The sequence below is a fragment of the Thunnus maccoyii genome, chromosome 4 (assembly GCF_910596095.1).
Source record: "Thunnus maccoyii chromosome 4, fThuMac1.1, whole genome shotgun sequence".
Taxonomy (NCBI): Eukaryota; Metazoa; Chordata; class Actinopteri; order Scombriformes; family Scombridae; genus Thunnus; species Thunnus maccoyii.
Window position 1 is genome coordinate 692,752 of NC_056536.1, and position 24,227 is coordinate 716,978.

At 43.9% G+C, this 24,227-nt stretch overlaps 2 long non-coding RNA genes across 3 annotated transcripts; both read right to left on the reverse strand.

Moving 5' to 3' along the window:
- Window positions 1-494: 494 nt before the first annotated feature.
- Window positions 495-5,121, reverse strand: LOC121895864. Of its 2 annotated transcripts, XR_006095857.1 has the most exons (4): window positions 4,220-5,121; window positions 3,468-3,669; window positions 3,139-3,260; window positions 495-1,279 (listed from the first exon to the last, which is right to left on the reverse strand). It is a non-coding gene; the product is annotated as an uncharacterized LOC121895864 (long non-coding RNA). The 2 variants fall into 2 exon arrangements; XR_006095856.1 differs by lacking the exon at window positions 4,220-5,121 and having other exon boundaries at window positions 3,468-4,198.
- A 2,047-nt stretch (window positions 5,122-7,168) lies between these two features.
- LOC121895828 lies at window positions 7,169-21,556 on the reverse strand. Its single transcript, XR_006095851.1, has 3 exons — window positions 21,461-21,556; window positions 15,408-15,457; window positions 7,169-7,769 (listed from the first exon to the last, which is right to left on the reverse strand). It is a non-coding gene; the product is annotated as an uncharacterized LOC121895828 (long non-coding RNA).
- Window positions 21,557-24,227: the final 2,671 nt, after the last annotated feature.

The window sequence follows — 24,227 nt, forward strand, 5'->3', positions numbered from 1 at the left end:
ACAAATGTGAATATATATAAACAAAAAAATGTAATAATTATCCAGAAAATATATAAACATAGAAAGTGTATAGAACAAGTATAAAATAAATAAATAAATATCAAATAATAAAATATCATTATCAAATATTAAATAAAATATCAAAACCATGTAATGGGAAATTGCTGATCACTCAATAAACACACAAAGAGAGCATTGTTAGGTTATGAAATAATGTAATCAAATAATACAATCAGAAGTATAATGCATCATAGTTCTGGAGACAAAGATACCACCCAGCTATCTTTACTTTGTCTGAAAGGTTAACCAGTCCCTTAAATACTACTGTACAGAATTTAAAACATCTGTTTACTAACCTTACAGGTCAGCAACCCTCAGATAGAAACACAAGTCAAAAGTTCAACTAACTCAGGAACAGTCTTTCTTCACCACCATATATGACAGTACATAAACATGCAAAGGACAAAGCACACTATCCTCTAAAAACACACATAAACATCTACATAACTATAGTTTATTTTATCACTGGCTCAGGTAAAAGTACAACAGAATAAACTTAACTGTTAAACACTCTACTGCTTCATCTTACACAGCTAAGAACTAAGTTTAGAATAGACATGCAACATGTGTGAAACACAAACTAACACTAAACTGAACTTAAACACTATCTGAAACATGTATATAACCTATTATTCAGTTTTCTTTCACAAATGTAACAGATAAATATGAGATGATTTGATGCCTTGATGATGAACAGGCAGGTGTGTGAGTACCTCAGATACTATGTGGACGTTCCAGAGGACCTGGAGGGAAACTCAGAGGCCAGGTGTGAAACCAGTGTGACAGCAACTGGGGATGACAAGTCGGTTTCTCTGGCCTAAAGAGCCATGCTGTCAACAGATGAAATGTCTACAGGCAGCATATTGGTACTCCTGGTTGTCATCCCCAGGTTTCCTCGTTTGGCCTAATACCATAATGTCCTCTCAGTACCGCCTGTGAATGCAAAAAAGGCATCTTCAAGACAGTACTGGGAGAAGTACAGTATTATTATTACACAATCTGCAGGGTACTGGCCCCAGCATTTCCTCTCCCGGTCCGTAGGCATGTCTGTACAGTTACTACAAGTACACCATGGTACCCCTGGCACTCCAGCAAACGGTGGGACACCATGCCTGCACTGATGCATCATCAAGGCATCAAACATTAACCCTGGCTGCCTCTGAAGCAGTTCACTGGTGAGCTGCCTGTGCTCCTCCAAGGTCATCTCTTCAAGAAGTCTCTGAAAAAATAAAAACACAGGAAAAACACAGATAAGGCTTAATAGGTTATGAGTTTCATATGTTAGAATTATGGTAACGGTAGTGCAGAATATGGATTGTAGGCTGTCCAGCGTTCCCAAACATGTCTACAACAATACCATGATTTTAAAAAGTCAAAATATCAATGCATGATACTGTTCCTGTATAGTATTTATTAAGGATGCACGATAATGGATTTTTTGCCGATATCCGATATGCTGATATTTCTAACTCACTGTGGCCGATTGCTGATGCTGATATATGTACATATTTTTTTTCCAGATGGCTGAGGAGACTATTACACATGCAAGCATAGATTGTACGTATGATGAAGAAAGACAATATATGAAGGAAGAATTTAGGAAGCCTTAAAACTTTAATGAACCTGCCACGTTGGAGCAGCAGTAGAGTTTTCGTTGAGTTTATTAGACAGACAGGATTAATGTGTAGGATTTAATCTCTGGTCCAAACTCTGGAGCAGAAGGTGGCGGTAATGCACCTGATACACTGGTTGACAACTGCCGGTACAAACCAAAAACATTTTTTTTCCAAACAGAGTGGTACATCCTGTCAGCCGAGGTGTTTCCTATCTGTGCAGTTGAACACAGCAGCTCCTCCACGGACTGTTACACCCTGATGGTCCCGGTGTTTCCTCCGCAGGCTGCACTTCACTCAGCTGCCTGTCAGACCAGCTGCGTCTTCCCACTTTAAACTGAATAACAAACTGGGGCTCGGTGCTCCGGTTGGATCCACATGGAGAGCTGGGGCTAACGTTAGCTGGGAGGCTAGTGGAGCGTCAGCCGCAGCATGGCCGGAGGGAAGCACAGCCTGCTAGCCTCCCAGCGTGGGAAGAGGCAGCAGGTCTGACAGGCAGCTGAGTGAAGTGCAGCCTGCGGAGGAAGCACCGGGACCGTCAGGGTGAAACAGTCCGTGGAGGGAAACACAGTCCAGCGGCGGAGGAGAAGGCGACATATCGGCCTCTCATAATCAGCAGAAATGGATGATGCCGATATTTCATTTTAAAGCTTTTATCGGCTGATACCGATGACGTGCTGATAATATCGTGCATCCTTAGTATTTATATAATCATTCAGTAGTGTTGCTGATGTTTTCAGTAACCTATTTTATACAGAAAACCTGCATTATAGCCGTAAAGAGGATCGGTCTTTGCTTTTTTACACTGAACCACACAAAGCCAGTATAAAGCTGCCTCCGCATGCTGGCGTTCCGGATTCAGAGGCGTGATGGAGATCAGACTGATCAGAGCTGTAAACTCTGCCATGAGGGAGGACAAAGACATTACTAAGACATGGGATGGACATTTCTCTTGGTTTGATAACGTTAAAGGTTGAGTTAGACTTTTCTGTCGGCTTCCCGACTCATTTTTAAAAAGACGAGAGAAAGGGAGGGAGAGAGAGCAGCTGTGGTCAAGTGAGCTTGAGGGTGAATGAAGAGAGGGAGCACTAATAACGTTAGTGAGGACGCTGATGAATCAGATCAATAAACGTTATTTTCTGATTGTTTCACAGCGGTTAGCTTCTAAAGCACAAACACGCCCACACACCTCCTCAACCCTACAGTACGCCGCACCGCCTGATTTGTTACTGAATACGGGCTAAACAGAACAGCGAGGCAGATTACAGGCGCAGTATTCCCGCCTTGACCGGCTGAGTAAAAGGGGCTACTGACTCACATCACACTGATAACACATCAAACTATACAGACGACAGTGATGTAAAGCACAGAGCTGCTGTGTAAATACCACTTTGTGTTGTATTGGTATTGTTCATATCATGCAGAACAAATATAATAAAACTATTTTATAACTAACGTTACAAACCTCAGTCGCTTTCTTTCGGTCCCTTCGGAGGGTTTCCAGCCTCTTCCCCTGCTTCGCCTGGCCCTGCCTGCAGCAGCACCTCTTCCTCTCCTTCCTCTCTCTTTAACCTTCAGCACTTGACTCTGCAAACAGATAATAAAATATGTAACATTATCCTGCCAACGCTATCAATAACACCTAACATAGGAATAAAATAACCGTTAGTATTGTTTAGAATTACGTCGCTAATGTTAGCTTGTATTACCTAAACAATAAAACTCATAACTGCTATCTTACTTGTGAGCTATAACTTATAGTATTATAGACTAAATAACTAAACATGTCTTCACCTCGTCACTTGACTTGTTAGAAAGGCTCAAAGCTGTCGTGGACGATGACATCTTCAGCAAACAGCTTCTTGTCCTTGAAGGCCACCGTAGCTTCTGGAACATCTCCAAAGTCTTAGGGAGGGGAGGGGTGAGCGGTGGAGCGCTTCAATCTAGAACCTCACCGTTAGAGGCCGCTGCATACCACACATATTACACACTGGACCTTTAAGATAAGAGAAGATGTAACCTTTAGTGATCCATGTTGCACAAATCCATAAGAAAAAGCAGCACATAATGAGATATTATTACTATCACATCTACAAAACAAGATTTAATCAATTATCATTTTTTATACATGAAGCCCAAAACCACGCATCAAGATTTGCTTCAAATGGCTTTACAGTATCCATAGCGTAGGACACCCTCAGTCCTCAGACTGTCCACTCACGTGAGGAAAATAATAGAAAAGTGGGAGGAAAGTAGTTGTCTCAGAACAGTGTTATGTGTGTTGGGTTTATCATTACATTGGAAATGAAACATTTTTCTTCATTGAAACACCTCAAAGGAAGTTGACGAGTGGATGTTTAAGGCCAAACAGTCCCGCTGTGTTATGATGCTGGTCAGACTCATCACCGCCACTGGTGTCGTCACTGAACCGTAAGGTCAGTGACAGTTTATAACGGCCTGTTCACTTTGTTTTGTGCACATATGTTTTTTAGAAATAAATTTAAATTTAATTTAGTCTGTTTGTTAGGGAAGTAACAACAACTCACCTGGCGGGAGTGAAGCACCAGGTGAATGGTCCAATCCAGAACCCCCCTTCCCTCCCCAGTGCTCCCAAAACCAGCTCTGCCTCCACCAGCTTCCCCAGCCCACAGGCTGCATCAACCCCAAACTGCAAAACTCCCTCACCCTTATCCCGCCAAATTACCTCCTGCTTGGCCTGCTCTGAACTCAAGACACGGGTTAGTAAGCTTGAGATGTGTATTGAACAGCTGCAGGGGACTGTGGGCCTACAGTTGTTCAACAGGTCCCTCTGCTGATGTGGCAGTGTCAGCTGTAGCAAGGTCAAGCTGTCCTTCTCCAGCTGTTGGCTCAGATTTTGAAGATGGACCAAGGTTGAGCAGTCGTTCAACAGCAGTTGGCCTTAATTTTGAGAAAATCTGGACCAGTATTGGCTGCTCCCAGCCCTCCTTTAAAGGGTAAACCTTCACTGAAGACCAGACTGCATCAAGAGGAAGCCACAGAAATTGGACTTTTTCTCAGAGCATTTGATTTACTGATAGATAAACGTAAAGAGTATTTCACCAAATATTACCAGAATGGTTCTAAAAAAATTGCCTAACCCAGCTTTTCTCATTTTAGTGTCAATCTAAGCACCTCTTGCACAGAAGAACACAGAAATGTCGGGCTGCTGAGTGTCTTCCAAGCTTTTGATCAGTCTCACACACACTGTCAAGTACTGTTAAGCTAACGGTGGGAATGGATTTGGAATGGGGGCGCAGCAGTGGCAGGACGCCACCGCGGAGCAGATGGAAATATCCGCTCTGCTGGCGCAGCTTCGGGAACTCGTCTCATCGATTATATAAAGTCAACAACAATTTAATGAAAAAAATGGGACAGTTAGCTTGTTTGTCCTTGCTGCTAATGATATCAGACTGGTTAATCAGAAGCGACAAACAAACAAGATGACCAACAGCCAGAACTGCAGCGGGATGTTATGACATGAATACTTCATCTCCATGATAGAAGAAGACATCAGATAAGGTGAGTCAGATACAGCTCCTCTCTCTCTGTCTCTTTGGTGGTTAATTTCTCTAATGGTTAAATGTCTCTGTGTGGCTGTTGTGTGAATTTATCTCCTTAACAAGAATGCAGCAGAGATCATTTAGATAATTCAGCTGGACACTGTCGAGTTACAGTGAGCTGTCTGGACTCACATGGAAACAACCTGATTCTACTAATTGATCCTGTTTTTAATTGAGTGGTTGTTCAGTCACTTGTTGATGTTGTGATTCGTGAATGAGTGTGCAGGAGGTCTGACTGCTTGCTTGTGAGAATTTCTTTGTTTATTTTTAAGCTGAACCATATATTAAATAATAAGCTTGAATAATTAGACTTGGAATAACAGTGTTCAGACTGTCAGCTTTGTGGGCTGTTTTTAGTATGTCGTAACAGTGTTTAAGTCATCTATTTGATACATGCATTAAAGGTTCTGTATGTAGAATTATGATGCAATTTACATGTATTAATGTTTTTTCTATTGCCAATTAGGGATGCCACAGTGAACCACCAGCTAATAAACTCGTGACAACAACAGTGTTACCGGTTACACCGGAAATTTTACACAAGATATTCGTCAATGACACTCATCCATAGAGTGCTTACTTTGATCTTTAACATTAGATCTTCTCCTTATATAAAAGTTAGTGACGGCGGGCTTCAGGCTGCTGCCAGCGGGTACAGCTGGGCTGCGGCGCACACAGACGGGGACGAGCCAGAGGACAACCGCTGCTTAGAACCAGAACCAGAACCAGAGCAACTGGCCTGCCAGCAGGCAGCTACACATTCTTCTGTTTTCTATTTATCTGTTTAGTGTCGTCAGGCTAGGCTAACCCATTGTTGCTAACTTTGGAGCTAACACCCTTCACTTTTCCAGCAGTGAGGAAACAACAGACGTGACTTTTCTTGATCTTGACAAGCTGCAGCATTTAATGACACCCCGTAGTCTGTACTGTATATTTACCTTACTGCTAACCTTTTCCTCTGCTCATATTCACCGTCATTTTTCTGCCGCTCGCTCTCTCGATCAACCACTCACTCGCTTACACTCTGCCCTATTCCTTAAAAAGGAGTTACGCTACCTGCAGTTTCCCAGGCAACGACACAGACATTAACTCACGTTTTGAGACAGCGCTGCTCAGCAGCTCCCAAACGCTATTGATTTGTGAATGAATGGATATATGGTGTTATTTTTGACATTTAAAAAATTTTTTTGGCCTGGCGGGGGTTCTTGTTTGCCTGGCGGCCCACCAGGCCTGTTCTAGTATGGGGGAAACACTGCAACGAGGAGTCGCCCACTCCCGAGCACACACAGCTGAAACAACATTATTTCCTCAACAAAGGAGCAGAAAACAAGCTCCACAGCGACAGCAGAACCTTTTGTTTTTTTACTGCCCAGAAACAGCCTGTTGCTCCCCCGGTTTGTGGCTCGGGTCAGGTTGGTTGATTAACGAACATTTTTGCGAGTTGGGCAGTGTGGATTGACTCTCACCGGTCAGCTGCCACAGTGCAGCAGGAGCCTGTGTGTTTATTTGTGTTGGTGAGCGAGCGAGCACACATACATACAGCGGGAGGGCGTGACTGTCTGGGAGTGAGAGATGCTTTGCTGAACCACAGTGTTAGAGATATTTTATGTAATCACGCCGCTAGCAGCAGGATGTTGACTGCACCTCATTTAACGGCCACAGATGTCACTAATGAGGAGGAATTTATGATTCCTACACACAGAACCTTTAAAACACTTTAAGATCTGTGAATGTTTCTAGTGTTCAGTCTTTCTTGTATTCAGCACTGATCTGTATCACATTATAAGCTTTGTGCTACTTTATATATTTCTGTCTACTATGAAAATACACAAGAAACACGTGTAAATCATGTGATATGTCTGTTTTTAATGAGAACATAAATCTGTTGTCACAATAGAACAACACTATAGATTTGAAGTTAACTTTATTTAACTTTGTTGGTAAAATGAACACTTCTTTGTTTAGAAACAATATGTGTTAAATGTCTTTAGAAGAGCAGCCTCTTCACCACTCAGGAGTTTTTGTTTTTGAAAGAAAATTGTTTTATATGCAATTCAGTGAAAGACAAATAAAATTGTGCAATGATATAGTATGATGTGGTTTGTCCTAATATTTCATATTACATGCTGTTTGAATATGAGTTGCTATTATTCTACAGGTTATGTTATAAATGATGTTGGGATATGATGTTATATGATGTTATAAAATCTTGTTTCATGTTCCCTTTTTTTAACATTGAGCAGCTGCCCCTCTAAAGGTCTCTGTACAGCCCTGCATTTTAACATAAGAATATAACATAACCTGAACATAGAGACACGGAGCCAACTAATGTAAAATAACATGATGCCATGCGTTGGTTTTCCTCCTGTTCTCCCCAATTTTTAGAGTCACTAGCTGACACTGTTGTATATGTACGTAAAACATACGAAAATATAACTAACCTTTGTACGAGATGATAAAATGCTCTGTGAGACCAACCTAGTCCCCACTGTCCCTCCATCATCAGACATCTCATCTGTTTCAAAGAAGAGTTTCATGCAGAATCAATAAGGATGCACAATATTGGATTTTTATATCTAATATTTTCCATCTCATTTTTGTCGATTGCCGATATCTGCACATTTTTTTCCCACCAGGCTTAGTAGACTATTACATATGCAATCATAGACTGTACTAAGTATGATCCAGAAAGACAATATATGAAGGAAGAACTTAGGAAGACTGCAGTTCAGGAGCTCAGCATTAAAACTTTAATGAACCTGAGTTTTCTTTGAGTTTATTAGACAGACGGGATTTAACACTAGAACCACCAATGGCTAAAATTTACCCGCAGCTGTTTTTTTGATTGTATGTAACTTTGTTTCAATTAAATATTCAAGCCCCCCAGTCTTTGATTTTTCCTAAAAGTGTGTTAGGTAGCACCCTCTACTGTTAAAAACTGTCAAGATAAAACCAGATTTAAGAAAAGGCCATTTATACCTATGAGCGCCACCAACCTATAGAGAACGCAGTCATTTTCCCGCTGTTCATTTCACGGGTTTAGCTCAACATTCTACGTTGCTATGGAAACGCCTTTTTCCTACTACTGTGTGTGATGTAGTTGATTCATAACTCATAGACTAGGCTAACCTCCAATATGGATAAGTGAAAGAGAGTAATGAACGTAAATCAGACATCAGACTTGATCAATACATTGAAGGAGAATCTGACAGTGAGGAGTTCTCTGGACTGAGTGATGTGTCCTGGATTGGTTCTGACTCAAGAGTCATCGTCTGACAGCGATCCAGAGCCTCCGCCAAAAATAAGGCCGACCCGCCCCCCGCTTGAGGATTGACCTACCACAGCCCTTACTGAAGGTAAGCATGAATGAACTTGGCATTCATTTTGTGTAAGTGATTATGAGCGCTAATGCTAATTAGACTAGGCTATTTGTTTTTTTCAAACCGTGATAGATATAAAACTCCTGGCTAACTTCTGTGTTCCTATCTGTAGGCTAATTGAAGCGCACACACACACACACACACACACACACACACAGACACACACAGTGAAGCACAGTCCAGACGCACATAGGCCTACAAACACGCATCTGACAGCAAATATGCAAAACTGTCTTCTCATTTCTTTCAAAGCTGTAATATTATCAAATGTATATAAATACTAAAATAAATATGTATATAAATAATAGTTAATAATTAGTCTAAAGTCGTCTTTCCCTCTCTCCTATTTAGTGTGTGCCACGGAGCCGTCACCAGCTCAGGAGACAGAGAGAGGGGAAAGATGGCACAGTGTGGACGGTCATCGAATCTGGCGGAGGCACGGGGAGACAGCAAATACAAAACATCCTGACTGAGTCCGCTGGCCCCACGCCACACGCACGGCGCAATATCTGCAACAAACTTTCAGTGTTTATGTGTCTGTGTGATGTTAGAGCATATTCGTGAATACACAGTTGCTGAGGCACACAGAGTGGGTGAAGAGAGAGCCAGCTGGGATGTCTCTCTTGCAGAGCTGAAGGCTTTTATTGCACTTCTGTATGTCAGAGGTGCAGACTGCAGGGCAGGAATTACACCACGGCCGAACGGCCAGTGCCATGGATGCACTGGACTGTGGCGTTTGCCAGTTTGGCGTGCCCTGTTTTTAACTGACCGTTGTGCCCTTAAAAGAAGTTTGCGAATTTCCTCATTTAAAACTACATGTGACGCAGCAAATAAACAGACTGAACGTTTCCTACTGTCTCCATCATCACTCTTGACATCAACAGTAGCGTGCGATTTCTCCCGCAAATATATGTGTAATGCATAGGTGTTGAGACTTCGGAAGATGCTTTGGACTCGTTTTCACTCGTCATGAATTTGTTTCCTCCATTGCAGAAAAATGTTACAAGATCCTTCAAAAACTACTGCAGGTTAAACTGGACTAATGAAACACTTTTAGTGCTGCTTGACTAACACGTTCACTATAAACAGACTTTAAGACACTCGCTAGCCGAGCAACATTCATGCATGAAGTGTATGCAAATTAACCTGTAGACCGACATGCATAACCGGTCAAAAATATTCTCTGCAGTTAACTGTTGCTGCATAGTGTTAGCTAACTACGAATGTACATAGAGTTAATAACTTGCTGTGGGACCTGATGGGTTTCTACTTTGTCAGCGCAATGCGACGTTAACACACACACACACACATTTCTCTGTAAGCAGACAGTCACTTCTCAGTTAAGACAGATCATGACTGGCTATTAACAAAATCAACAACCAAATAACAGAAGCTGGTGAGCCGGCCAAACTTAACAAAAAGAAGAGGAGGCACCCAGACCAGCCCACAAAGGGCCGTAAGATGTGGCTCTCCTCTCTAACCTAAATGCACATAACAACTAAACCTAACAGAAATAAAGCCGTGAAAAGAGGACTACCAGACTCACCAACCCAAACCAAGGAGCTAACAAAGGCAAAACTGCAACATAACAGAACAAACACAAGAACCAAACTGCTGCTGCTCAAGTTGGAAAATGGAAAAGAGAGAGTCCAAACCACCTTCCTTCCCTCTGTATAGGCCCTGCCCTCAATCATCTTATCAGGGCCACCAGGCAGAGAGCACAAACAAAGGGTCAATAGAATATAAGGCTATACATATCCCATCCAGCCGAGGGGTGAGAGTACGTAACATGCTGGTCCTCCCACGGTCTCAGTGAAGTCTCCCAAGGGCCGGCTGTGAATGGATGAATGAGTTAAGTTAATCTTGCTCGTTCTGACAACTTTGGCTGCTGTCCGTGTGCTTTTGAGAGAGTTCCGAGTGGGTCAGGGTGTAAGACCCGCCACTCTTGACTGCGATTTAAACGACGACAAGCGATCAAGCCAATTGACCCCTCTGACTGACTGTGATAGGACAGGTCGCCTGCTGTCATAGAAGGAAAGATGTGGTCCACCCCGAGACGGGAACATGCTCGTCGGCCGACGGCATGTGTTGCTGGAGTAGGGGAGGCTCCAAGCAGCACGGACATGGCAAGCGGAGTAAAACTTTCGCCTCACAGAGGGGTCTCTCGGCCTATCAGAGGAGGAAGCACCTGGGTGTGTCTGTCAGCAAGGCGAGGGTGCAGACGGCAAGGCCAGCAAAGGACGGTGGGTGGACACAGGCTGAACTGGCAACCCTGGATCGTATACACGATGACCTCGGAGGGAAATCTGGGTTCCTCGAGGCAGCAGTTTCAGCCCTCCCTCAATATACGAAGGCCCAGATACAACAGAAATGGAGGAACCTCAGGAGGCTGAGGAGAAAAGCTGTGGTTAAGTCCCCCACAGCCGTTGTCTCGGGTAAGTTGCCCGACCTCCGAAAGGAGCTGCCCCCCAGGGCCCCAGTGGCCCTGGTCAAGGAGCACCTTGCCAAGACCCTGCAGGCTCACAGTGTTGACGGCATGTCACCGCTGACCTCCTCCTGCAGGGCAATTAATGGATATCTAAGGAAGGTACTTGCAAAGTTGCGGAGGAGGTGCCACCCACGGATCGTGAGTATGGGCAGGACCAGGCCAGTGCGCCTGGTCGCGATGGCGTTGGACGCCATGCCCTGCTCATGTGGGACAAGAAGGGCTAGAAGCTGGCTGATTTGTTCAACGCCATAATGTACAGCGGGCATTTGCCGAGGTGCCTCAAGCAGAGTCGTACGACCCTGATCCCTAAATCTAGTGACCAGAGTAAAGCCGGCGATATCAACAACTGGCTCCCAATCGACTCGATAGTCTTGAGAGCATTCTCAAGAGTCTTAACCATGAGACTAACCGAGGCATGCGCCATCCACCCTTGTCAGCGGGGCTTCACCGAAGCGCCAGACTGCTCCGAGAACCTGGCCATTCTCGACGGACTTATCGGGCTTAGTAGGGGCGGCTCCAGGCAGCACGGACATGGCAAGCGGAGTAAAACTTTCGCCTCACAGAGGGGTCTCTTGGCCCATCAGAGGAGGAAGCACCTGGGTGTGTCTGTCAGCAAGGCAAGGGCGCAGACGGCAAGGGCGGCAAAGGACGGTGGGTGGACACAGGCTGGTCTGGCAACCCTGGATCGTATACACGATGACCTCGGAGGGAAATCTGGGTTCCTCGAGGCAGCGGTTTCAGCCCTCCCCCAATATACGAAGGCCCAGATACAACAGAAATGGAGGAACCTCAGGTGCTGGAGTAGGGGCGGCTCCAGGCAGCACGGACATGGCAAGCGGAGTATTAGCCAGGAGCAGGCTACTACTCGATCCGGAGCGGGTTCTATAACGGGGTACACCTGCGATGCATGCCCTAAAACTTTCTCTTCACAGAGGGGTCTCTCGGCCCATCAGAGGAGGAACCACCTGGGTGTGTCTGTCAGCAAGGCAAGGGCGTAGACGGCAAGGGCGGCAAAGGACGGTGGGTGGACACAGGCTGGTCTGGCAACCCTGGATCGTATACACGATGACCTCGGAGGGAAATCTGGGTTCCTCGAGGCAGCGGTTTCAGCCCTCCCCCAATATACGAAGGCCCAGATACAACAGAAATGGAGGAACCTCAGGTGCTGGAGTAGGGGCGGCTCCAGGCAGCACGGACATGGCAAGCGGAGTATTAGCCAGGAGCAGGCTACTACTCGATCCGGAGCGGGTTCTATAACGGCTTACGCCTGCGGACAACACATCCCTATTCCCTCCTATCTCACCTGCTGAGGCACTGCAGGCATTACGGAAGATGGACCAGGCGAGTGCGCCTGGTCGCGATGGCGTTGGACGCCATGCCCTGCTCATGTGGGACAAGAAGGGCTAGAAGCTGGCCGATTTGTTCAACGCCATAATGCACAGCGGGCATTTGCCGAGGTGCCTCGAGCAGAGTCGTACGACCCTGATCCCTTAATCTAGTGACCAGAGTAAAGCCGGCGATATCAACAACTGGCTCCCAATCGACTCGGTAGTCTTGAGAGCATTCTCAAGAGTCTTAACCATGAGACTAACCGAGGCATGCGCCATCCACCCTTGTCAGCGGGGCTTCACCGAAGCGCCAGGCTGCTCCGAGAACCTGGCCATTCTCAACGGACTTATCGGGCTGAGTAAGTCCCAGAGAAAAATGCTAGCCGTAGTGTTCATCGATCTGACCAAGGCCTTCGACACAGTCTCCTACAATCATATTGCCGAGGTGCTTGAGAGACGTGGAATGGATGAGTTGATCAGAGGTCTCATCAAGGACTCCTAAAGGAATTGCTACTCAACAGTAAAAACTGCTCAAGGCGACACCAGAAAGATTGGGATCAGGGTGGGCATGAAACAGGGCGATCCGATGTCTCCGCTGCGCTTCAACCTGGCGCTGGATCCACTTCTCCACACGTTTGAGAGGCTGGGTGTGGGGTTCAGTGTTGAGGGCACTTCCATCACCTCACTGGCTTTCACCAACGATCTGGTGCTTCTGAGTGACTCGTGGGATGGCATGTCCATGAACTTGGAAATCCTGGATAGGTTCTCAGATCTTACAGGCCTGAGGACCAACCCCACCAAGTGTCATGGTTTCCTTATTGGGAGCAACGGCCCAAAACGGTACATGGTCAACGACTGTGATGCTTGGTCACTCGCGGGAATGCCTATCCACATGGTGGGGAAGCAGGAATCGGCAAAATACCTGGGCGTCCAGATAAATCCCTGGAAAGGGATCCTGAAACCCCCACTCAGAAAACAATAAAAGATTTGATGGACAAGTTATCCAAGGCCCCCCTGAAACCATCTCAGAAGGTCGAGCTTTTGATAACGTACGCCATTCCACAGATGGTGTACGTCGCGGACCACGGCTCGGCCTCTATAAGAGCACTGGACGAATGTGACAGGGACATTCGTACACAGGTGAAGAAATGGCTCCACCTGGAGCCATTCACCACCGACAGACTGCTGTACAGGAGATGTGTGGACGGAGGACTTGGTATCTCAAGTTTGGCTGCACATATCCCGGCGATCCAGCTAAAGAGAATGATGTCACTGTATAACTGGACCGACGATTGCACCAAGATGATCTCCAGAGCCTCCACCCCAGTGTCCCGGGTGTGGCAGCTCTGGCAGCAGGTGCTGCGGGATGGAGACAGCCCGTAGAAAACCAGTAGGCCAGACTTAGGACAGATTGATATCAGCAAGGCGAGCATGGCGGCATGGAGAGTGAGTGCGTTCGATAACTGGTGCAAGTTGGTAAGGCAGGGCGTGGGAACGGTTGTGTTCAAGAACGACAGGATCTCCAACAGCTGGACCTGGGACCCTGAAAAGCAATCGGAATTGATCATGGCACTGCAACTCCGTACCAACACACTCACTAGCCTCTCACTGCTGTCGAGAGGAAGGGGGCCCAAAGAGTCACAACAGTGCAGACTCTGTGAACAAGAAAAAGAGACCATGCAGCATATTATTGGGAACTGTGTAAAGCTCAAAAGGAAATTGCGTGGTCAGCGAAACAAAATATGTGACGACCTTAAAAAGGAGGGTGAAGACATGGGCTGGCAAGTGATGAGGGAAAAAGACTTGTGTCTGAAGACAGTGTTACGGGAGTACTGGACCTCATCATGATCCGGGATTGCACTGCCTTGATTCTTGACGTGACTATCTGTTTGAAAAAACAGAATGCACACTGGTGGATGTGGAGGAAAGGAAGGTCGAGAAGTATGAGAAGATCAAAAAGGCGGTAAAACATCACTATCCTGAGATAAAAACAGTTCTGGTGGCCGGGTTTCCTCTTGGAGCTAGACGTAAGTGGCACCAAAGGAACTTCAGAGTACTTTACATGATTATTAATAAATGTCTTCTGATTTTTTTGCCATTATCTTTACTAATCAATGTAATATCCTTGTTTTGTGCAGGTGCAGGAGTGGATTGTCAGAAAGACGAATAAGTCAGGCAACACCATTATTAGTGTAAAGGAGCACAATAATGCTGCACAACAAGTGGCCACGTTTGACCTCTCACAGGAAGAGGAGTTTGTAAGTTCATCAAATTTCCTGAGAGAATCTGTCAGAACTTGTTCAAGAGAAGAAATTAGTCTCTATTTCTATTACATTATTATATACATTATGGCCTGTAGACCGGCATGCATAACCAGTCAAAAATATTCTCGGCAGTTAACTGTTGCTGCATAGTGTGTTTTCAGCGCGATGCAACGTTAACGCACACACACATTTCTCTGTAAGCAGACAGTCACTTCTCAGTTAAGACAGATCAGGAGCTTGTTGGCTGTTACATGACTGGCAGCTCTCCGAGTCTCTCCTTGAGAAGTTTCTCATCAGTGTGTTTAATGTTTAACTGTTTCGGCCCTCTAAGCCAGCTCGCCCACACAAGGTCCAACATAATTGAGAGTCAGGATTTACCACAATAATTAATGAAATGTATTAACAAAAACAACAACCAAATAACAGAAGCCGGTGAGCCGGCCAAACTTAACAAAAAGAAGAGGAGGCACCCAGACCAGCCCACAAAGGGCCGTAGGATCTGGCTCTCCTCTCTAACCTAAATGCACATAACAACTAAACCTAACAGAAAAAAAGCCGCGAAAAGAGGACTACCAGACTCACCAACCCAAACCAAGGAGCTGACAAAGGCAAAACTGCAACATAACAGAACAAACACAAAAACCAAACTGCTGTTGCTCAGGCTGGGAAAGTGGAAGAGAGAATCCAAGCCACCTTCCTTCCCTCTGTGTAGGCCCTCTCCTCAATCATCCACTCAGGGCCACCTGGGAGAGAGAGCATAAACAAAGGGTCAGTAATAAGGCTATACATATCCCATCCAGCGGGGGGGGGGGGGGTATGTAACACCCCCACCCTAAGTTACTGGACAATGCATCCTGTGGGGAAAAACACAAAAACAAAGTTAACACAAAAAATGTACAGTCTTGTCAGGATTCACTGTTCAGGAACCTACTGATTCCAGGCGTGACAATGCGTTAGCCAGAACATTATCCCTGCCACGGATATGTCTGACTTCCACATTGAAGGCCTGTAGTCGCAAACTCCAGCTCATCAGACGCCTATTCTTATTTCAAACCTATGCAAAAAAACGAGCAGATTATGATCTGTATACACAAGTACAGGAGCGCTAGACGAGCCGACATAAACCTCGAAATGTTCCAGAGCCATAATAAGCGCCAAGGCTTCTTTTTCAATGGTTGAGTACCATTTCTGATGGGAATCAAGTTTTCTGGAAAAATAAGAAATCGGATGCTCTACCCCATCAGAACCATCCTGTAAAAGAACAGTGCCAACGGCGGTGTCACTCGCATCCACAACTTAAAGGACTGATCAAACTGCGGTGCAGCGAGGACAGGTGCATATAACAGGAGACTTTGGTCTGTTCAAAAGCAGACTGGCAGGCATCAGACCACTTGAAGTTTACTTTTGGACTAAGCAGGTCAGTTAAGGGTGAGGCTACAGCGGAGAAATTTTTACAGAATCCTCTGTAATAGCCAACCATAGCTAAATAGCGGCGAAGCTCAGTTCGAGTGGTTGGAACAGGAAATGCCAAAATACACTCCACCTTTGCCTGAACAGGACGAACCTGACCTCCCCCCACGACCTTCCCAAGATAGGTCACTGTGACCTGCCTGAACTCACATTTAGACAGGTTCACAGTCAAACCCGCCTTCTTCAGACGGCAAAACACTGTACACAGATGTTCCAGATGTTCATCCCACGACTCAGAACACTCAACCAAATCATCTAGATATGCCTCACAGAAAGACAACCCAGCAAGAACAACATTCATCAAACGCTGAAAGGTGGCCGGCACATTACACATGCCAAAGCAAGCTCATCCGGAGACTGCCTAACAGGGACTAGCGTCACTTCAGGCGTAACAAGCACTTTTCCGCCAGCCAAATCATTCCCCCTTAGAAAGGCAACTTCCTGAATCGGGAAACCAGGGCGCACTCCCACAGCTACTTCACACGACACCAAGTCCGACTCAACCAGGATTTTCTGCAACGGCACACCTATGTTCTCCATGCCCAGACCCAACACTGGAACATCAGAACCGACAGCAGACTCATTGCCAAGCGGCAAAACACCCCCCAGAATGAAAGACTGAGAGGCAGCCGTGTCCCGCAGCATCTTCACCGGAACTTTAAGGCCGTTGCCAGGCAACGAGACAACACCATCCATCACAAAAGGAGCAAAGTCCGCCAGCCCACTGAACATTTCATCAGACATCGCAGGTTCGTTCAAGTCTTTATCAAACTTGTTTACTAAAGCTACTGATTTTACATTTCACTTTTTCAACACAGGGCAGCTTGCCACAATATGCCCCTTTTTCTTACAATAGAAGCACATTACATTATCCTTTACATCCTCCCTGTCAGCCTTGACATCAAGCTCTGGGGCACAAAGCCAAACTTTTAGCACCATTCTTCCCATTACCATTTAGGCTTTCAAAAGGCTTATTAACATAACTGAAAGGGCGATCCACAAAAACCACCGACAAATTTGCACACCTGAGGGAGGTGTGGGATAGGTCAGTGGAAAACTCCACCGTATGCTACAGACCAGGATCGGACATGACAGTGGATGAGCAACTGTTCCAAACAAAAGCAAGATGCCCATTCACACAATATCTGCCCAACAAGCCAGACAAATATGGGATCAAGTTCTGGCTGGCAGCCGATGTTGACAGCAAGTACATGCTGAATGGGTTCCACGCAACGTCTTGCGGAGAATGTGGTGCTGAAGATGATGTTAAGCCCTTTGTCAGTAAGGGAAGGAATGTCACCTCCCTCCCACTCGCCAAAGAGCTTCTCATCAAAAATACCAGCCTGGTGGGCACCATCAACAGAAACAAACGAGAGCTCTCGCCTTCGGTATGAGGGAGAGCAGAGCTGTTCAGCACCAAGGTGCTGAAAAACGACAAAATGGTGTTGTCCATGTATCAATGCAAACCGAAAAGAAATGTCATCATCCTCAGCACACAACACCAAAATGCATTAATTATTTATTTGATTAAATTTGGCTAATTCGATTTTATATTAAGTTGAATATTTTGGTTATTTATATTTTGTAATTGATTTGAGGGGAATTCTGTCTGATTGCTAGTAACCTTTGACACAGATGTGTTTTGTGGTCCCTTCAAGAGAGGTATGCGGCTCCCTCATTTGAGCTGTGGAGAGTATATAGTATTCAACCTCAGTGTAGCCTACTGTTTAGAAAAAGTGATCATTATATTTTTTTCCATTTGGTAAAAATATAATTTGAATTTTGGAATTGATTAGAATCATTTCTTTTCAATAATAATCTCTCTCTCTCTCTCTCTCTCTATGTGACACGCATAGATGGCCCGTTGTGGCATTTTATAATGTGCTGGATCTTGTTGCCATCAATGCCTGGGTGCTGTACCTGAGCTGTATGAATGACAACATCCCCAGAAGGGACTTCATGCTCAAGCTGGCCCAGGAGCTGCGCGCCATGTGGATGGCAGCAAAAGCGCTACCTCATGTGGACGTCCCCTTCACAGCCGCAGAAGAGTGCAGGAGAATGACCTGCATGGTAAAAGCTGCGGGGACGCCGTTAGCGGGAAATGCACAGCCAAGGTGCTGAATGTTTGCACAAAGTGTGTTTGAGCAAGGTGCCGCAGAAATAATAAGAAAATGAATGACAATCAACCTTTGGCTAATGAGATTCAATTATTTTGTATTAAGTATAATAAGTTTAATATTTTAGGGATTCATCATTTCTAATTGTTAAATAGGTTAATCTATTTATTGTATTGTATTTATTGTAATATTGTAATTTTGTAAGTTGCATAAAGGCACCACAGCTATCACTGCATTATACAATCATGTGTTGTAGAATGATAAATAAATGAACCTTGTGGCTTGTAGCTTGAAAATCAATACATTCTAATGGCGGGTAAAATTGACCCGTTAGCGGTTTCAGGTATACAGCGACCCCCGGCGGTTCTAGTGTTAATCTCTGGTGCACACTCTGGAGCAGAAGGTGACGGTAATGTAACTAATACGCTGGTCGCCAACCGCTGTTATAACAGTTAGTTGACAGTTAATTTGTTGGACCACACACTCCTTAACCTTTTAAATAGAGCTTTAGATAGACAGAGCTGGCAGTAGCTACGCTGTCTGTGTGGACACTAGGGCTGTGCCATAAGAGAAAAATGTCTATCGTTTCATATTATGTTTTATCGTTTATTCCGTTGTGACGCAAATCACACTCTTTATGGTGATATATTTCGCCATTTGGAGTCTGTCCATCTTTTGCACGGATTACACTGATGAATTACTCTTCTCTACAGTAACATGACAAGTTTAGCTGTTAACTCTCCACTGCTGTACTGCACACATGGAGGGCTCAGTCCCACACGCGCTGAGGAAGAGCAGAGAAGCAGCGAGACTGTGACCATAAATGACAGCAAAACACAGTAGAGACTTTCTTTATTTATATTATTTACCAAATGTATGTACACTCGTTTAATTTCAGCTCAGTGTGAGAGTATCTGCTGCTTTTTGCTGTCATTTATGGTCACGCTACTCCTCTGCTCTCTATGATTCACGGCTGCAGGGCTGAGACCTCGGTGTGTGTGCCGCACACACAGGAAACACAGTGAAGCAGGTGAAGAACTCGAGTTGACGACAACTACACTTGTTATGTTATTGTAAGTTCAATAAAAGCTTTTGCAGTAAAAAACCAAGAGGAGTAATTTAATTTAATCCTCACAAAGGATGGACAGACAGCAGGGGACGGAGGGGGACACAGACCAACTATTTATTCACTGTATTAAAATGTGCTATGTCGGGATAGGTATCGTTATCAGGATATGAAACGACCTATATTGGAATATGAGACTTTGGTCATATCGCCCAGCAGTAGTGGACACCGCAGGCCTGCAAGCTGCAGCAGCTCAGCGACACACACACACACGCTCCTCAGGTAGAGGTAGACTGTGTGTCACTGGCTTTAGAATCAGTCAGCACTTAAAGTGTTTGGTTAGTCCAGTTTAACCTGCAGGAGTTTCTGAAGGCTCATGTACCGTGTTTTACTGCCTCAGAGAAAATAAATTCATGACGAGTGAAAACGAGTCCAAAGTGTCTTCCAACACCTACTGCAGAAACAGAATATGTCAAGCTGCCAAATACCAGCGTGACAGATGATAAGGAGCTCAAAAAGACAAACAGACAGTCTTATAAATGCTAACTGTCGGAGAAAATCATTTTTGACTGCTTCCATGAGCCTGGCAGGAGAGTGTGTGAGTCTGTAACTATACTATGATGTAAATTATATTCAAAAAGTAACATTATTTATACAAAAACATCTGCATAGAAAAACACTTTGAGGTGAAGAAGGATGAACTAGAAGTCAACCAACCAGGGCAGACAAGCTAGCTCTGACCACCGACTGCTGTGACAAACAAAAGCTACATCACAACTTTTCTTAAAAATTAACTGGTAAGATACCAGTTAATGGGTGTCAGTCTATCGAAAGCAATATTAACCAAAACTGACATCCCTTTATATAAATCAAAATAAATTAATAAAAATAAATAAGATCAACTATATTGTTGTATACTTCCACAACCTACTGAAAGCTACTAATCATATATTCAATATATAAAAATAAAGTAGACCAAAATAAGTGAGATCATATTATTGTAGTGATTGCAAGGTGCATGTTGTGTGGAGAGTGATCAATGCTAAAACGATCATTCATCCTGGTGCAGAAATCACTGACTTGTATTATCAGTATGATGCAGTGTGTAACCAGGTTACAGTCAGTTTTCTCCAAACTGATCTCATGTAAACGAGAAGCCTGCTTTCAGTAATTAGAGTATGAGATTAGAGAAACCTGGTTTCCACAGATAGATTTTACTCCCTGGAGAACACTAATTTCTTTACCCTGTATACAGTTAACCAGGTTTGTAATCAGCTTTTAGAAAGTAAACATGTGCACAATAACAGACTGCAGACAGAGGAAACACAGCGCCGAGCAGCTGGATGAAAGGAGATCATTACACGGAGCAAAGCGTCCTCATATCTAAAATAATAACATCCAAAGTCTGACTGAAACTAAAACAAAGTAGCCTGTAGATTTCTAAATAAGTCCGTTTCCATCGCTGAACATTTGACTGTAAAATCCACCTTTTACTGCTCATGATATAACGTTAAATTGCAGCTAATTCGTGTCACTTCAATCAGCAAAATTTGTCTACACAGAATTCAGGAATTCATCTTTGCTCGAAGGAAAGCATAATTTATTTTTTTAATCACAAAAAGTGGCTCATAATATACGTGTACGGCTACGTTCACAGTTTTTACTGCAGCAGCTCGCAGCTCCCTAACTCACCTGCTATCTTACCGTTAGCCGTTAGCGGTTAGCCGTTAGCGGTTAGCCGTTAGCCTGTATATTGCAGCTAAAACACCAGCGGTGCCCCAAATGGTCAAAACTGCTCTATAACACAACTGCTGACAACACTTTTTGTCCTTGTAAGCTACAGTAAGTAGCTTTCCAACCGAGCCGTCCCGCCGTAACTCAACTCCAGTAAAATACATTTAGATAAAAATCCCCGATGCGTAGTTAACGTTACCGGGACGCCGGGTTTGAAAAAAAAAACACTGGTGGAAACGCTGCCGACTCGACAGAAAACATTTTATATTTTTAAATGAGTTTGTTGTCATTACACGACTGAATGCAACACACGACATTTAAACCTGACAAATAAAGAATTAACCATCAAGTTCTCCTACCTTACAGGTTGCTCCGTCATAGCGGCTTCCTGCTGTCCCGCGACATTGACTGTGGCGCGAGTACCTGGACTCACGTGACGCCCTGGGGGAGGGGTGACGTCAGTAAACGTTACTTGGTAGGAGTTGAAGGCGGGATGTTGAATTATCATGTTCTGTTTGTAGGAGTGGAGGAGGAGAAATGATGTGTTACCATGATCACTTTGTTTTCATTGACTCTGGATTGATCAGTTTATTGAATGAGTGAGTCAACTGAAATAGAAATACTCAACAGTGAGATATTGAATATTATATTATTAATATTGTAGATATTGAATAAGCCACCATTCCCAGTGCAGATTAGACTGGAGACCTTATTCAAAACTGCTCAAAACTTAATAATAATAATAATAATAATAATAATAATAATAATAATAATAATAATAATAATAATACAGGCAACAGTTCGCCACTATAGGATACAGTATATAACACAGATACACATGCTTGTGTGTGCATAGTTATGGCAAACGTGGAGTGGGAACAGCAAGTGAAATATTCAGCTGTGCTCTTTAAACCTAAGTATCTACCTCCTCAATGACAGGTCATGACAGGCCAGCTGGGTCACTACTGTCAGGTTTTCACAGCCTTACCATAACTGGACAGGTATGACAAATGACTGAAGACAGTATTGTCACTGAACTTCCCTACCAGCAATGTCCAAGCTCCTCAAAACATATACTACATTGCCAGTGACAACTGCATTAGTTGAGTGATCATTTTCCAAACTGAAGCTGATCAAGACCCAGTTTAGAAACAGATGTGGAGAAGGATGGCTCTCAGATCTCCTGTGGTTGAGAGGGACATAACATAATCATAACATTTATAAACATGTGGCCCAAAGAAGGATTCTCCACTGATTTCAACACTTCTTGCTTCCCTGAAAAAAAACTGCTCAAACAGCTAATTCTCAAAATGTTGATGCTTTTACTACTGACGTGCCTGAGAAATAAACATTTCAAATGTGACCCATTCCCTCTGTTTTATTACAGAGATGTTTACAAAAGTAAATCCTTTTAAATACAGATGTGTTGTTTTCCTTATATTCTGAATCATCCAATAAAATTGGGGATGTAACCTTTTTACCAACCATGCATCATTGTTCTCTGCTGATGGAGGCCCATTAAATGTATCAGGTGCCCTTTCTATTTTTTGTCCCTGCCCCTCAGACAGCCTGAGTCTGCCACAAATCAGCCTCATCCCACTTAGTCCAGTCTAAACAAAAGGGGAGAAAAGCCTGAGGGCCTCTGGTGGACTGGTGAAGAATGGCAGCGAGGGACACAGAGCCAGACTGTGTCTTTCATTTCTTTCATTCTCCGGCTATGAAATGGCCGTCAGTGCCACTGGATCGACTTAAGTTATAGGTCAACCAATCCTGTGCTACCCTGCCTCCTCTTAATGCTGCACTTTGTATGACACACTTTTCATACATGATAGAGATCAGTGTGAGCCCTTTTACATGTATTTCTGTCATCTGTCATCTTTTTCTCAGAACAGAGACTCTGTGGTTTAGGAAGACTCGAGGGATAATTATGTAATTTTTAATTTTTTACCAACCTGATGTCACTGGCAAACAGAAGACTGAAGGATTTTGGATTTCTAATCCATTGATTCCACACTGAAATAATTCACAAACACGATGAAATCAAATAACTTTGAATAACCAGATGTAATAGACACGATGTCTCAGGTTTACTTTATGTCCACAAGGGTGCATGGCAGCCGACACAGAACCAAAGAAAGAAAAGCAGAGAGCTCATTGTTTTTACATGTATTTACATACAAGTAGAAATCATCTATACAGGGCCATACAGATAGAGACTATACATGAGGCTCATCATATTTGGTTCATCTTCACCAGCTGCAAAAGCCTGTCACAAGCATGTACACCCTAAAAACATGAAAGTGGCTATTTAACTATTCTTAAAGCTTTACCAGTGTTTGCATTCAGTAATACAATTTCATCCACTTGAGAGCATGAACATGCTTAATACATTTGACATAAATCTGCTTGTTAGCTTTTATGCTTTTATAGCATTTTGTCCTGTAGGTGTAACCAGATGAAATAGTGGGTGGTCATCGTCCTCCATGATGGCTGATGAGCCTCCTGATGCACATCTCTATACAAGAGAAAGTCTCTTATTTCACTGAAGAAATGATCATGACAGTTATTGTCACTTTTTCACATTTATTCTCCATATAACAATAAACATGTTTTAGAGCAGCAGTTGTTAGGCATAAGGATTAATACAGTTCTAGTCAATAAATGTAAATATGAACAATCTCTTCTGCTATTTCCATGATATACACTGCAGCATGGTATAAACTGACAGTGCATATTATAAAGTGTTCATGCTATTTTAAGAGCACTGAAATGTTTATTTTTGTTTGTGTTTATGAATAAAAAACAAATATCAGCAAAGCTATCAATATAAGATTCAGATATGAATGTCGTGTCTAAATCTGTGGTGTTATAACTCTGACTACAGCCTAGACATTTCAATCAAGTTAAATGTGACACAATCTGAGCAAAAACTGACATTTAGACATGAACGTAGCCTCATTCAGTGGTTTTGGTTGCAGTGTCACCGTGCTGGATTACATCAGTCGGTACAGATGTTTCTGATGTCAGCCTCGTGTGTTACATATGACGGGTGTAATGATACATGTGAATCAGCCTGCTAGGAGCTGCAGAGTGACAGCCTCATGACCAAAATGACACTTCCATGGC